This window comes from Hirundo rustica, chromosome 2, assembly GCF_015227805.2.
Source record: "Hirundo rustica isolate bHirRus1 chromosome 2, bHirRus1.pri.v3, whole genome shotgun sequence".
Lineage (NCBI taxonomy): Eukaryota > Metazoa > Chordata > Aves > Passeriformes > Hirundinidae > Hirundo > Hirundo rustica.
In genome coordinates, this window is record NC_053451.1 from 12,961,612 (window position 1) to 12,974,787 (window position 13,176).

At 38.4% G+C, this 13,176-nt stretch overlaps 1 pseudogene; it reads right to left on the reverse strand.

Moving 5' to 3' along the window:
* The window catches only part of LOC120765985 (multidrug resistance-associated protein 1-like), a 29,168-nt pseudogene extending 17,940 nt beyond the window's left edge, over positions 1-11,228 (reverse strand).
* Positions 11,229-13,176: the final 1,948 nt, after the last annotated feature.

Below are 13,176 nucleotides of genomic sequence, written 5' to 3' on the forward strand. Positions count from 1 at the left end.
TCCAAGGGAAGTCATGGACCAATTTTAAGGTTAGTGTTCAATGCAAGGCTGCATAAGCTACCTTAGCCTACCTGCAGGCAATAAAAAAGGCTACACCAATAAAAGGGCATCTTCCCAGTTAATTTTCCCCAAAGTGCAATTTGGGAAAAATCGACAAGTTAAAAATTTGTTGCAGAGACATTCTGGAGCACACCGATCACATGGGATACTTTGGAAACAATACTTCATGGTTTTTTTTGTACGTATCATCATGAACTACTCTGAGTCAGAATACATCAAAGCTGATAAAAATCTCTACAGACATCACAGTCTGTGAAAGGAGTTCATAAAAATAAGTAACAAATATCTGGCTTTTTCAGGATTGGCAGGCCATTTTTTTTCCCAGTGGAAAGCACCAATAAAACCAACAGCATATTCTGTTGCAGTAAAGAAAATAAAGAGCTGCTTATCTATCCCCTCAGTTGCATTTCTTAATGATCTTCCATGTAAAATCAAGACCAATTAAAAATTAATAACTACTGCTTACTTCCACTGTAGCTCACACTGACATCCTCAGGGTTAAGATCCTCAGCAAACAGAAAATCCTCTAAATGGCTCAGAGAAACTTTGGTCTACAAAATGAACTCATACATGAAATATTTATAACATGCACATGCTACCTTAATGTTTATATATTATTTTTAAAGTTTTAGATAATACAGAAAAATATATTCCTTGTCTTACTTGAAACCATACATAAAAGGTGCTAAGGTGTTTAAAAATATTTTCCTTAAAGGAATAAACAATCTAAAGTGATCAGTAAGGATATTTTTCCTCTGAGGATCTGGGAACTACTTCTGGGTAGTTCTGACTCAAGTAGCTTGTTTTCATAAACCTGTGGTTCAGGTTTCTTTTTTTTTGTTTGTTTTGCTTAAGCAGTGGGCAATAACTGTTTCTTCACAGAATGAAAAAAGAGAACACTTTGTTGTGAGTACATTCACGACCAGCTCATAAGATATACCCACACAAGAGTTTTGAAATCCAAGTTCCCAACTCAGGTGGCAACACTACTGCTGTACCATTAGGCCTGAAGCTGGCTGATACGGGATCCTCAGCAGCTCTGTCCTTTTTTTCTCCACCTCCTTCAGTGGTGTCCTGACAAAAAGCATTTGTAGAGTCCACCAAGGGTCTCCTCTGCCAAGGGCTCCAACATCTAACAGTGGCTGAGTTACTTAAGCTTGTGCAGCCCAAATTGTTGATACTTTATCTTCTGTGTACTATGAAGAAGAGAGGTTGAGAGAGTATGAGCAGAAGTTGAGTCTAGCCCACTGAAGGAAGTAAAGCAAGAGACAAAAGCTCAGTCACGACTCGGTGTGCTACCCAATTTTCATTCTGCTTGAAACACTGAGAGACATCCTTTAAACTGCCTTCCTGCTTTGCAATCCATAAAAATATGTGCAGTTTCACCTCAGTGAAATGTAACTTAAAATAATTAAACTACTTAATTGCTCACAGAAATGGCTGAAACATGACAGAATACAAAATCAGCCCTTTATAGCATTTGTTCATAATAGGTTTACCTGAGCCACAGTAGAGATCACAGATGGTAAATCAAACAAAGGCTGTCACAAAATATTGAATAAAGAAATAGATGTGAACACTTTAGTTGCTGTTAAAACATTCTATTGGCCAGGTAAAAGAAGAGTCCAAACATGGCCAGTGAGACCTTTTAAATAAAAAAATTAAAAAGATATATTAAGCAGCAAAATTGCATTTTAACTAAAATTTATACACAGATACTATTTTTGTTTTCTGGAGAACAACGGGTCTTACACTATTCAGACTGAGGAATGGAAAGCATGAAGTGCCTCAGTCTTTCCCTCAGCCTTTGTCACTGTTTCCTTCCCATTCAATAAAGAATGGAGATTCTCTTTAGCCCCTTTTTTTGCTGATGTATTTTTATCATCTTTTATGGCAGTAGCCTGATTTAAGTTCTAGTTGGATCTTGGCCCTTCTAATTTTCTCCCTCCCTCATGACATCCTTTTAGTTCCCCCTAAGCTGCCTGAGTCTTCTTCCACAGGTCTTAAACTCTCTTTTATTCTCCCAAGCTCCAGCCAAAGCTCTCTGTTCAGCTCATCTTTTAGCACATGGGGATGGCCTGTCCCTGCACCTTTGAGAGCTGCTTCTTTAAGCAAAGCTTTCATGTATTTAGAGTTCAGTGTTTGAGAAGGAATAGCTGAATAATACAGATCGAAAATGCACTCCCCTAAAACAAAAAGGAGTATGAAGTAGGGAGTTGATTTCTATGCAAAAGAAACACTGTGATTAAAGCAGGGCATGACATTCAGGAGCTTTGGGTTTGGTTTCTGGCTTTCTAACCCAGGCCAACTCATAATCTCTCTCCTTTTTCTCTAGTCATACCCACAGCATTAGAAGTTGAAAATTCAAATATATTGTGCTGAAAAATGTAATGTTTTGAGATACTGCGAGTTGACATTTGTGACCCAGCCAGCTGCTAAAGCAAGAGGGAACATGAGAAACATCTCTGCAAAAATTTTTAGTTTTACAAAACCAACCACAAAAGGAATACACATCAAGGTCAGTGTGGAGTAAGTTGTCAGAGAGCCTGATGACTTCAAAACATCCACTTCATGTGCTCTACTCCTCATGACCTTCCTTTGATAGGCAGGTTCCCATGCATAAAGTTTCAGGATCTAGACTGTCAAAAAAGCATAATTTAATACAACAAAAAAGCAGTGACTGCTTCAGAAATTAACTTAATATCCAAGTGTCATTTTTAAGTACTCAGCAGTGCCAAACTACAAAAATCTGAATGTTTTACAAATGAAAACAAGACCTGATGTAACTCTAAATTAGGCTGTTGTCATGGGAGAGATACTCTAGTCACTCTCAACTTTTCAGATTTCAATGTGTCCCTTACGTATCATAAAGGAGTAGCTGGCTTTAAAACAGGCAAAGTAACAAAAAGAAGACAACTTTTAAAAGTGCTTTTCTTCTATGCGGCAACTTCACTTTGCTAAAGGTTTTCCGGCATTTAATAACGTATTTTACATTCTCATTAAAATGTGGTAATAAAATTCATGCATCATGGCTAGCAAGCTTTCCAAGTCATATTAAACCAGTAAATATTTTCCAAAACCAATTTAAGCACATTAGGTCAAAACATTTTCTCTTTAAAATTCATAGTTTATTTTTATAAATTATATAATTTATGACTGTCAGCTGAAAGATTACTCATAAAACCTGAGTTTTAAAAATAATTTATATATCTTTATAATAATATATAGTAGTAATAATAATAATATAATCATATCTTTACAACCAAGCCCCTATTAGTTGTGGCATTACCTTTATTTCAAGTAATATTTTACTTAGTAGCTTAATTTGTTGATCTGCATGCTTCATTTGGCTTCTCTGGTTAAAGGACAGCAGTGCTTCAATTTTTCAATGAACTAATATGTTTGAAAAGCAGAACATGCAGTATACTGGAGGCAATAAACACCTTTAATGCTATTTTTACCTTGCTGAAAAACACACTAGTACTCCAATTACAGCCTTTTCGGATGTATATTTAGCATTAAAAAAAATTAGATAGCACAAAGGATTAAATGCATTAAAATAAATACTTTACCCTAAAATATCATAAAGAACACATTTCAATTTTTGTTCCTTTTTTTTTTTCCCCAGGAAATACAATATGATTTTAATCATCAAAATCTCTAAGTAGGCAAAACCAGACACTCTAACAGTTTAGTGTAACACTAAATACACACACATGAATATGTATGTAATGCTTTACAATACAAAACTCCTGTATATATACATATATATGTATATATATATAGGAGTTAGGATGAAGCTTTCCTCTCTTATTATTACATTGCTATTTAAAGAACCAGATAAACATAGAAATTATCAATCCCATACTAATATACAGTTAGGCACTTCTGCATCTCACATTTCTAAAACAGTCATTAACAGCCTCTTTAATGTTATGAGGCTTATTCATATAGAACAGCAAGTTGAAAACTTTTAGTCCTTTGTACTTCTACTCTCTCTCATGTCACAGCAGGGATCTAAGTGCATCTGTAGCTGCTGCACCTCACCTGCAGAAGAGGTGAGAGAGGTTTTGGTGTTTTTTTAAGGTCTCTAAGTAGTCACAGACTTACAACAGAATTAATGGGGTCTCAGATTCTTTACTGCAGGTTACACCATCAAGGCAGAATAATACAACTAATTGCCTTGATAGCAATGAAAAATTCGGGGTTATGGCATTTTTTTCCAACGGAAATTGCCATAATAACAGGCAATAGAGTGCCAAGAGATCTGTAGCATCAGAGGAGCGGACGAGAAGTCAGAACACACACAGCACCTCCAGGGGAATTCCCGTCATCTCAGGAGAATGTGCTAAAATTTAGCGAGCAGCTTAGCCTGAAAAGGGAAACTGGAAGAAGCGCATAATCCTAAAAAATCCCTTACTGAATAGAATTAGCTCATATCCAAAAATATAGCTGTTTCCTAGCTTGAGTCATACAGGGATTTTTATACAATACAAAAGTATTGTTTCAGGAGGTATTTAGGTATCCAACCTACATACTAATTTAGCTATCAAAGACAGGGCTCCCTTTCCGCAGTTACCCTTCTTCTGTCATTGAAAAAGAGCTGCAGCTTGGCATTGTTTATTTGCTTGAGGTTTAGCTTAGATGCAGCAACACTATTCTAATACAGCATACCAACCTCCCCCTTCACTCCTGTATTATGGCAATTTGGCCTCTCCTTATTACGTTTATTTAAATATCTCACCTCCAGTCTTCTTACTTTGGCAGCGATGAGTGCATTTATAGGTATAACCAAAAGCAGCAGTGCAGCACCTCCTAGGACTGAGGGGCCAAGCTCTTTCCAGAGGAAGACAACAGCCATGATGATCTGAAAAGGTGCTGACCACAACAGGTTCATGCTGATGGCAAGCTCTGGGCGCTGCCGAGCATCTGCTGACATCAGGTCAACAATCTGCCCAGTTGTATAATGCCCTCGTGATGAATTTGCTAGAGTTAAGGCCTGCAACCAGAAAATGCAGAGGCCACAAAACTCAGCAACCTGGACCGCTAAAAGGACAATGATTAGGGCGAAGTTGAACCCGGTGAAACAGACTTACAACTCTTCATCACCTCATATGCCACATATTAAGATAACAGCAAACATTTTCATAGGTCAGACAACTAGTTTTACTTCTACATTATTAGCCCTTGCATGTCCTGCAGCTAATAATGCTGCTGCCTCAGCATATCTTATTAAAGGTAGGGTAAGTTGTAGATAGACTTCCACAGTGGTTAGTCATCATTTGAACATCTGAAAAACAATGAAACTACCGGGTACAGAACTCCAAAGCAGTTTCACTAAAATCAGTGGAAACTGTAATCTCTGAAGGAGATAGTGCGGCAAAATGCAGCTTCTCATAATCACTACTACAATATCATAAAAACACAGTGGTCCTGTATGCCCTTACTTTTTCCCAGACATCCAACCCCATGTCACTCAGCAAATTTGGGAAATTAACCCATAAGCAAAAGAGAAAGAGTTCAGTTTCTATATATATTTCCAACATTATGCCTGTACAGGTGGCTGACAAAAAGTATGCAATTTCAGGATTACAGTCTTACAGGAGACATTCTGCTGAAATTCAAAATTATTATAAATAATCATAAAAATACAAAGTCAGTCAGCCTGTCACCAGGGTGCAACATCCTGTGTTTTGATCAGGCTAAGAAAGCATATTGTCTTTTAACACTGTGTTCTTGCTTTGAAAGCGAAGTGGGACGACACATGATTACCTTTTTGTAGATCAGGCCAACAACAGCAGTCTTGATTTTGACTGCTGTAAGAATGTTGTTCTGATGGTGTAATTGATGGAGAAGAGTTTGTGAGAGAACCACAAAAACCAGGGCAATAGCATAGCCACTGCCACTCCCATATGAACTAGGCTGGGTTTCACCACCCACAATCATTGCTCTGAAAATAAAGAAAAATTAATTTCAAATTCCATCCATTAAATCAACAGCCAACAACAAACATTTCACAAACTTAAACACTGCCAGCTTGTTCAATTGAGTCTGTTTTGTATCTAGATAAGGTTAAAAATCACAACAAATCATGATGTTAAAAAATTGGCAGGTTTTTATCTGGGTTTTCCCATCTCTTGGCTCAGAAGCAACTGTCAAATACAAATCTCGACATGAATGTGCTAATGCTGACCTCTCTGACACTGGAGTATGAACGAATAAAAGAAAATAATTTTATAAAAGATTTTTTTTTTTAAATTAGGTATTTGTACTTAGAAACATTGTAACTACCAGCTACAAGAGCAAGAATGGAAAAAAAAATCTAAAGGAAAATCCTGACTTTTTGTGTTAGCAGAAGACAATCTTAAATAACCATCAGCCATAATGTCTTCAACCATATTTTATAGTTAACCATTTTGATTAGGATTACATTGATTCAGAGCATATTTTGGAGGTAACCATTAATTCTGTTCATTATCTCTTTTCTTTATAAACACTCAAGTATTTGATCATGTCTTGAATCATCTGTGGTAAGCACAATTTATAAAAAAGACTTCTATCAATGTCATGGTACCAGCAACACAGTAACAGATTCACTGCATTTTCCCATTAAATGCCATTAAATATTATATTTATGTGAGCTTTTTCACAGTAGAGATGAAAAAAAAAAAAAAAAGACAAAACGGAAGGAAAGTTAAGTATCTTTTATAGTCCATTTTTCTTAGTATTTGATTTTATATTTGTATATTAAATAATTACAAACAATACTGGGGAACTTTTACTAGTTTTGTCTCAGTCCTTTAGCTATGAAATTCCTGATCTCTTTGAGCTTTTCCTCATTAGATCATTTTCAAATAATCACGGGGAGGGAGGTTTAGAAACTGGAAACTGTCTGATCTTCCACACTTTAGCTTTATTATTAATATTAATTTTTGAACCAAAAAATGAAACACATTAAAAACTTACTTCATTACTTGTGGACTCATAAAATCCATAGTGTCAGCTGTAACTTTCAGAAATGCAACTTTAATCAATAACTATTTAAATGTTTGCCATAATGGCAAAATCAAAGATAGCTTGTGGCAACTTGTTTTCTTAAACAGAAATTTATGTATACAAGAAGCCTGCAAGATTACAAAAATATAGAGAACTCAGATAAAAAAAATTTGAGCTTCACCCACATTTACAGTATAAAATATGTAATATCAGAGTGTCCATCTAAAGCCATCAGTGTACTAACATCCGAAAAAGAACATTTCCTACAGATAAAAGAAAAGCTTTGGAGTAAGAAATTAAGTCTGGTTTTATTTGGCCTGGCTAATAGTTATTCAGGATAGGATAAATGAAATTCCTAGGGTTGATCCTATGATCCATTAATATAATTACAATTACTTTAATCCTAAAATTATTATCACAGGTCAAAACAAAATCTACCAGAATAAACAGAGATAAGCTTCAATAGAAATGCATTCTCATTTATAGCAGGCTTGCAGTAATTTTACATTTAAGGCTGAAAAGCCCTTCTATTTTTTCAGAATATTTTCTGTTGTCAACAGCCAACTGTTGACAATTTTGAGTTTGAATTTTGCTCAAACAATTGCAAAGATTCTTGAAAGGGCTAAAAAAATAGAGACTTTCTTAATTATCATAGTGATGATGGACAGCAAAATGATAGTGGACTTCTCTACCTACCTGAAGTACAGATGCAAAGAAAAGACACAGGGAAACAGACAAGTTCAGGGAGAAGAGTTGAACAGTTTCTGACAATATGGTAATTCCTGACCAAGTAGAAGTCACTGTAGATTCTGTACCAGGCACAGTAGGCACCTTATCACCTGAAATGCTGAAATGTAACCAGCTGTGCTCCTAAGAGATTAAGTTAAACAATAAGAAAAATCCTACCACCATACTAGAGATCACTGATCCAAACACTGAGGGCCCGCTGCGTCCTACAAAATATAGGCTGTTCAACAAACAAGTTGATTTTTTAAAATCTTCTCCAGCTTCTAGACTCAGCTTCAGAAAAGGATATTGCTTATTGTCAAAATGTTAGCTACCATTAATCCTGGGGCAAACTTCTGGACTTCTCCACTGCTTTTCAAAGACACATACTCTATGGTGAATCACCTTAATTGAGTTCAAACAGGTCATCCCTTTCTAAGGGCTCCTTGTAGCCTAGAGATACCGCTCTGAAAGAAGGGAATTCATTTGGACAGCCTGAAACACAACAGGCAAAAAAAGCAGGGCCACTAATTCAAAAAGATAATGATATAATCTAGTGTATATAAATAAACTCTGAGATCAAAGTAAGAGATGTGATCCTGTAAAAGCTACAGACTAAATTGTGGAACATACTCACAGTTACCTCCAGTACACTGAAATTCACCTGGAGTAAGGAGAGCCCATGCAGATTGTCTCATCCGAACAGAGAGTTCTGGGAAAGCTTTACACCCCAAAATCTGTCAATATTTCTAATCCCATATTTCTTTACAGAAAAATAGACCATTTAATAAAAAGACGTGTGCTCTCATTTTCCACTTACTGTTGTGATCTGGAATAAAATACCTTTCTATCACTGAGGTGCTTTATCATTGAATCCCAGTTTAATTTAGGCTGGAAAAGACCCTTAAAGATGACATAACACTATGAAGTTTACCATTAAGGATGTCTCTGAGTGCTATGTCTACACATCTTTTAAATACCCCCAGGGATGGTGACTCATTACACTGCAACTCATCTCCAAGCAAAGTAAACCACATTACACTGCTGGGTTTCAGCACAAATACAACAAAAATTTCCTTATTTGAAGCAGACCTTCAGCCATTAAACTTTTCTTTGTAATGAAGTGCTTTTATCCACTTAAGCGTCAACAAGAACTAAACCAGGTCTTAAAAATGGCAGAACAGGGCTGATGAATACAATGAGCCTAAAGAAACCATGACAGAAGTGCAGGTATTTGGAATTTTTCATAAGCTTGTCAGCTTTGTGTCAACTCAAAAGGAAATTGTGCAATACCATTTTTGAGGTGGGGAAAATGCAAAAGGATTAATGTTGACAAGGCACTTCGACTTAAAAGCCATCCCAAACATCTGGGGCTCTACCAGAGACACACGCACAGACACTGGAGGAGGCTGTGTATCCACAACCTCCCTGTAGTTACTTCATAGCTAAATAACTGACAAAATTTTTTTAGTTTTTGTTTGTTTGTTTGTTTGTGGGTTTTTTTGTGGTGATTTTTTTTTTTTTCATTTCTCTTCTTTTATTAGACATTGCATAATTAGTTAAAAGATACAAAGTGTAGCCTTCCTTGAAAATTTGGGTGAATCCTGTGACATAAAGAATGCATCAATGTCATAAAGAAACAGTGCACTGCAGAACTTTCCAGAAAACCTGAACATTTGTATTTACATAAATAAATTTATGTATTTATTTAAGGACCAGTAAATACAAAGGTGAACTCCTAACTTCAACAGCGCCAGAGTTTAACTGAATACTTTGAAACCTTGAAATTATCTGATTGCTTTGAATCAACTTATTAATAGCAAATACTAGTTTCAGTTATCTGTAGAATTAAGAATATTGAATAAAGCAAGAAACAATTCTAACACTTTTCACATGTTTTTTCCCACTTTGAGCTTTTAAAGTGTATATATCATGTGACCCAAATAATTTTCTCAAAGAAAAAAATGTTAAAAATCAGTAGTGGTCACAAGACATAATATAAAAAATTATGTGAAACAACATTGAACGTACTAAGTGATAGGAAATTGCACAACTTGATAGAGTTGAACTTTCAGTTTTATTTTTTGGTGTAAAATTTCCCAAGAAGCAGAGGAGGTTTCTGGTGTATGTGAGAAGGTGGTGGACAATAAAAACTTTGTGGCCTGCCATAAATGAGGGAGGAAAATGAGCATGAAATTGGCTGGGAAATACCTTACATGTACTACAGAATATTTGTTCCTGGAGATCTAGAAAGTTGTTATATTGCCATTGTTAAATAAAGCCATTAGATAATAAAAAAACCCTGTTACTATGTATAAACAATACCCCACCAAATAGTTGAATGTGATCTCTAAATGTTGCAAACTTTGATTTTTGTACAAAAATCTAACAGCACTGTCAAGGTCACGCTCAAGCCAGAACGACATTGTGCAATCTAAATGCACAGTCTACAGTTCTGTGAGCATCAATGAACAGCAACAACCAGTTTAATAAAGTCTCACCTGCTAAACCAGGAATATGTTAATTTACTGAAGAAAGAAGCATTCTCCTCAGTGTTGCGCTTCTGCTTAAAAATGAACAAAGGAAAAAGTATCAATGGTACTTGAAAGAATGACGTTCTTTTTGCTGTTTTTGTTTCCTTCTTTACTAAACATGTAGTTTTAGAAGGTATTTAATTCTGAGCTATCAAAAGGCCTATACCTATACAAACTTTTTGTTTGTTTGTTTGCCTGTCACCTTCTCCCACCAATACACTCTAACACAAGGTATGAAGAATGAGAGAGGTCTACAGCCTCATGAATGAACAAGCTAACTGGCTTCCTTAAATCTTTGACAGCTAAAAGCCAGCAGGGATTGATTGATTGATTGATTGATTGATTGATTGATTTCCTATTTGAAGTTATCGACAGCTAATACTTAAAGAACAGCAGGGTCCTTTCAGGACACCCTAAGAAATAAAGCATTACTAACGTGACATAATGCACATAATTAAGAGTACGAGGCTTGCGCACTGCTGCCAATTTCATGAGGCATTGGAGATAAGAGTACCAGAGGCAAGCAAACACGGACTCTCCCGGAGTGCCCGAGGAAATGCGTGTGTCTCCACGCCCAGGAGTGACCGCAGCACACCCAAGGAGTGAATTCTGTCCCTCGGCCACCACCTCCTTCCAACAATCCCAGCCCAAGGACGCCGTTGCAGCTTTTTCCAGCAGGTGCCGTGAAACGCCCACAGACACAACCGGCGCTGCTCTGTCGTCTCCCACGGTAATTTTTCTTGTGCCTTCAGTACAATGCCGAACGGTTACACGGTAATGCGACAGATGACTGCAAACAGGAGATAAACATGTACGTCCCCCTCCCTGACAAATACGCCCGGCTCCCGCACCTACGCGCTCCCACAGCACGGTGCTGTGGAGCCGTGGACGAACACCCGTGGTCGTGGCCATTCCCTGCTTAAACCCTTCCCCTGTCCGCGACCTGAAGATCATTCCCTCCTTATCCATGCAAAGGATATATCCCAGGCCACGCCAGCTGCTCTTTCCGGAGAAGGACTAGCAGGCATCCAACCCGGAATCCCGGCGGGTTTCAGGCGGCCGTGGGAGGAAGCGGGCACCGCTTCCCGCAGCCGCCGGGAGCCCCACCGAGAACTCTCCTTTCTCCTTTCTTCTCCCTCCTCCTCCTCCTCGGCCCCCGTCACCTCTGGGCCGGCACCCAGCGGCTCGTAGCGGGCCAGCCATGGCCCTCGGCAGGCGGCCATGACGGGAAGGTGCGGGGAGGTGCGGGAAAGGGAAAGGGAAAGGGAAAGGGAAAGGGAAAGGGAAAGGGGAAGGGGAAGGGGAAGGGGAAGATCCTCTCATCCTCCCCGGGACGCTCCTGCCGTGCCCGTGCTGTTCGCCAGCCGCAGCACCTCGTGAGGGAACCAGGGACGGGAACCGAGGGAACGGCCCGAGGCTGATTTAAGGGAGGTTCAGGCTGGATATCAGGAAAAGCTTCTTCATGTAGAGGCTGTTGGAGCACTGCAACAGGCTCACGGGGGAGTGGGCACAGCACTGGGACTCGCCGAGTTCAAGAAGTGGTTGGACAGTGCTCTCAGACACAGGGTGTTACTCCTGGGGGTGGTACTGTGCAAGGCAAGGAGCTGGATTCCATGATCCTGATGGGTCCCTTTCAACTCAGCGTGTTGTGTGGTTCTGTAGCTATTGTATGCATAAAACATGTCAAAAATAGTATGAATCTCGACCATTCCTTTTATGATAAAGTTCAAAGATGTGAAAATTTCTCTTACATAAAAAATAGAAAAATGAAAAACAAAAAAGCAAAACAAAAACCAAAACCAACCAACCAACCAACCAAAAAAAAAATAAAATAAAAAATCCAGTTATCCATTATTAATGCGTCTTTTTCTTGACTTCCTGTAGTTCTGGCCACTCTCTGTCCCCTTTTGTTATTTTCAGTACTCCATGTGTCATTGTCACAACTCTGCCATTTTCTCATCCTTTCAGAGGCTCTTTTCTCCACCTGGTGCCCTTCACATCCAATTGAATGTGGCAGGGCCGCTTCAGGAGAGTTCTGTGGAATTTTAACATTTGCACCTTGGTTCTGGTAGGGACAAAGGTGTAAATTTGAAGGCACTGGTAGAGGCATCTGCTGATAAGGAAATTGTTGACCTGATGGACTCTTTACCATGTGCTGTCATGCTAAAAAATGGTACTTTTAGAGAAACAGAAACTTCAGTTGTTAACACTATGAAAGCTGGGAAAAGAAATAGGTCAGAAAAGAGTGGCATTTGAGGGGGTGAGTACTCTGTGGGTGTGCTGGAGGAGATGGGGAGGGGGACAGAGCAAAGAGTAGCTCAGTGGGCACAGGTCCAGCTGGGGGCTGTGTTGTGGTGGTGGTTGCATGATGCTTCTTAAGTGTTTTAAGGCACTTAATTCAGTTTTTCTTTCCTGGGTTTCCCCTGCTAACGGGAGGAAAAGGCTGATGTGAACAAGCCTCGCAGTGGAAACATGCACGGCACAGGAACAAGGCCCTGGGAAGAATTCTGTGTTCATAGCAGGGTGTTTCCTTCTTCTCTGAGTGAAACTGCAAGTGAACAGTGAATAACTACTGGGAAACCACATAATTATGTAATAATCGGGCTAAGAAACTGCATTCCACAAATGCTGCCATCATCAGCATGGTAAAGCATTGTGATAGTTACTGACAAAATATACGTATACAATATTGCATGTTGTTCACTTCTCAGTAAAAATTACTGGAGTGTGATTGCTATCTTTATAGCTGGAGTTACACCTGCCTTATAACCCACAGCTGCCTGGTTGCTACAAACAGGTTTCAATCGTGTACGCGTATTCAGCATTCCAGGTATGTTTTTAAAGTGTTATTTTACAAAGG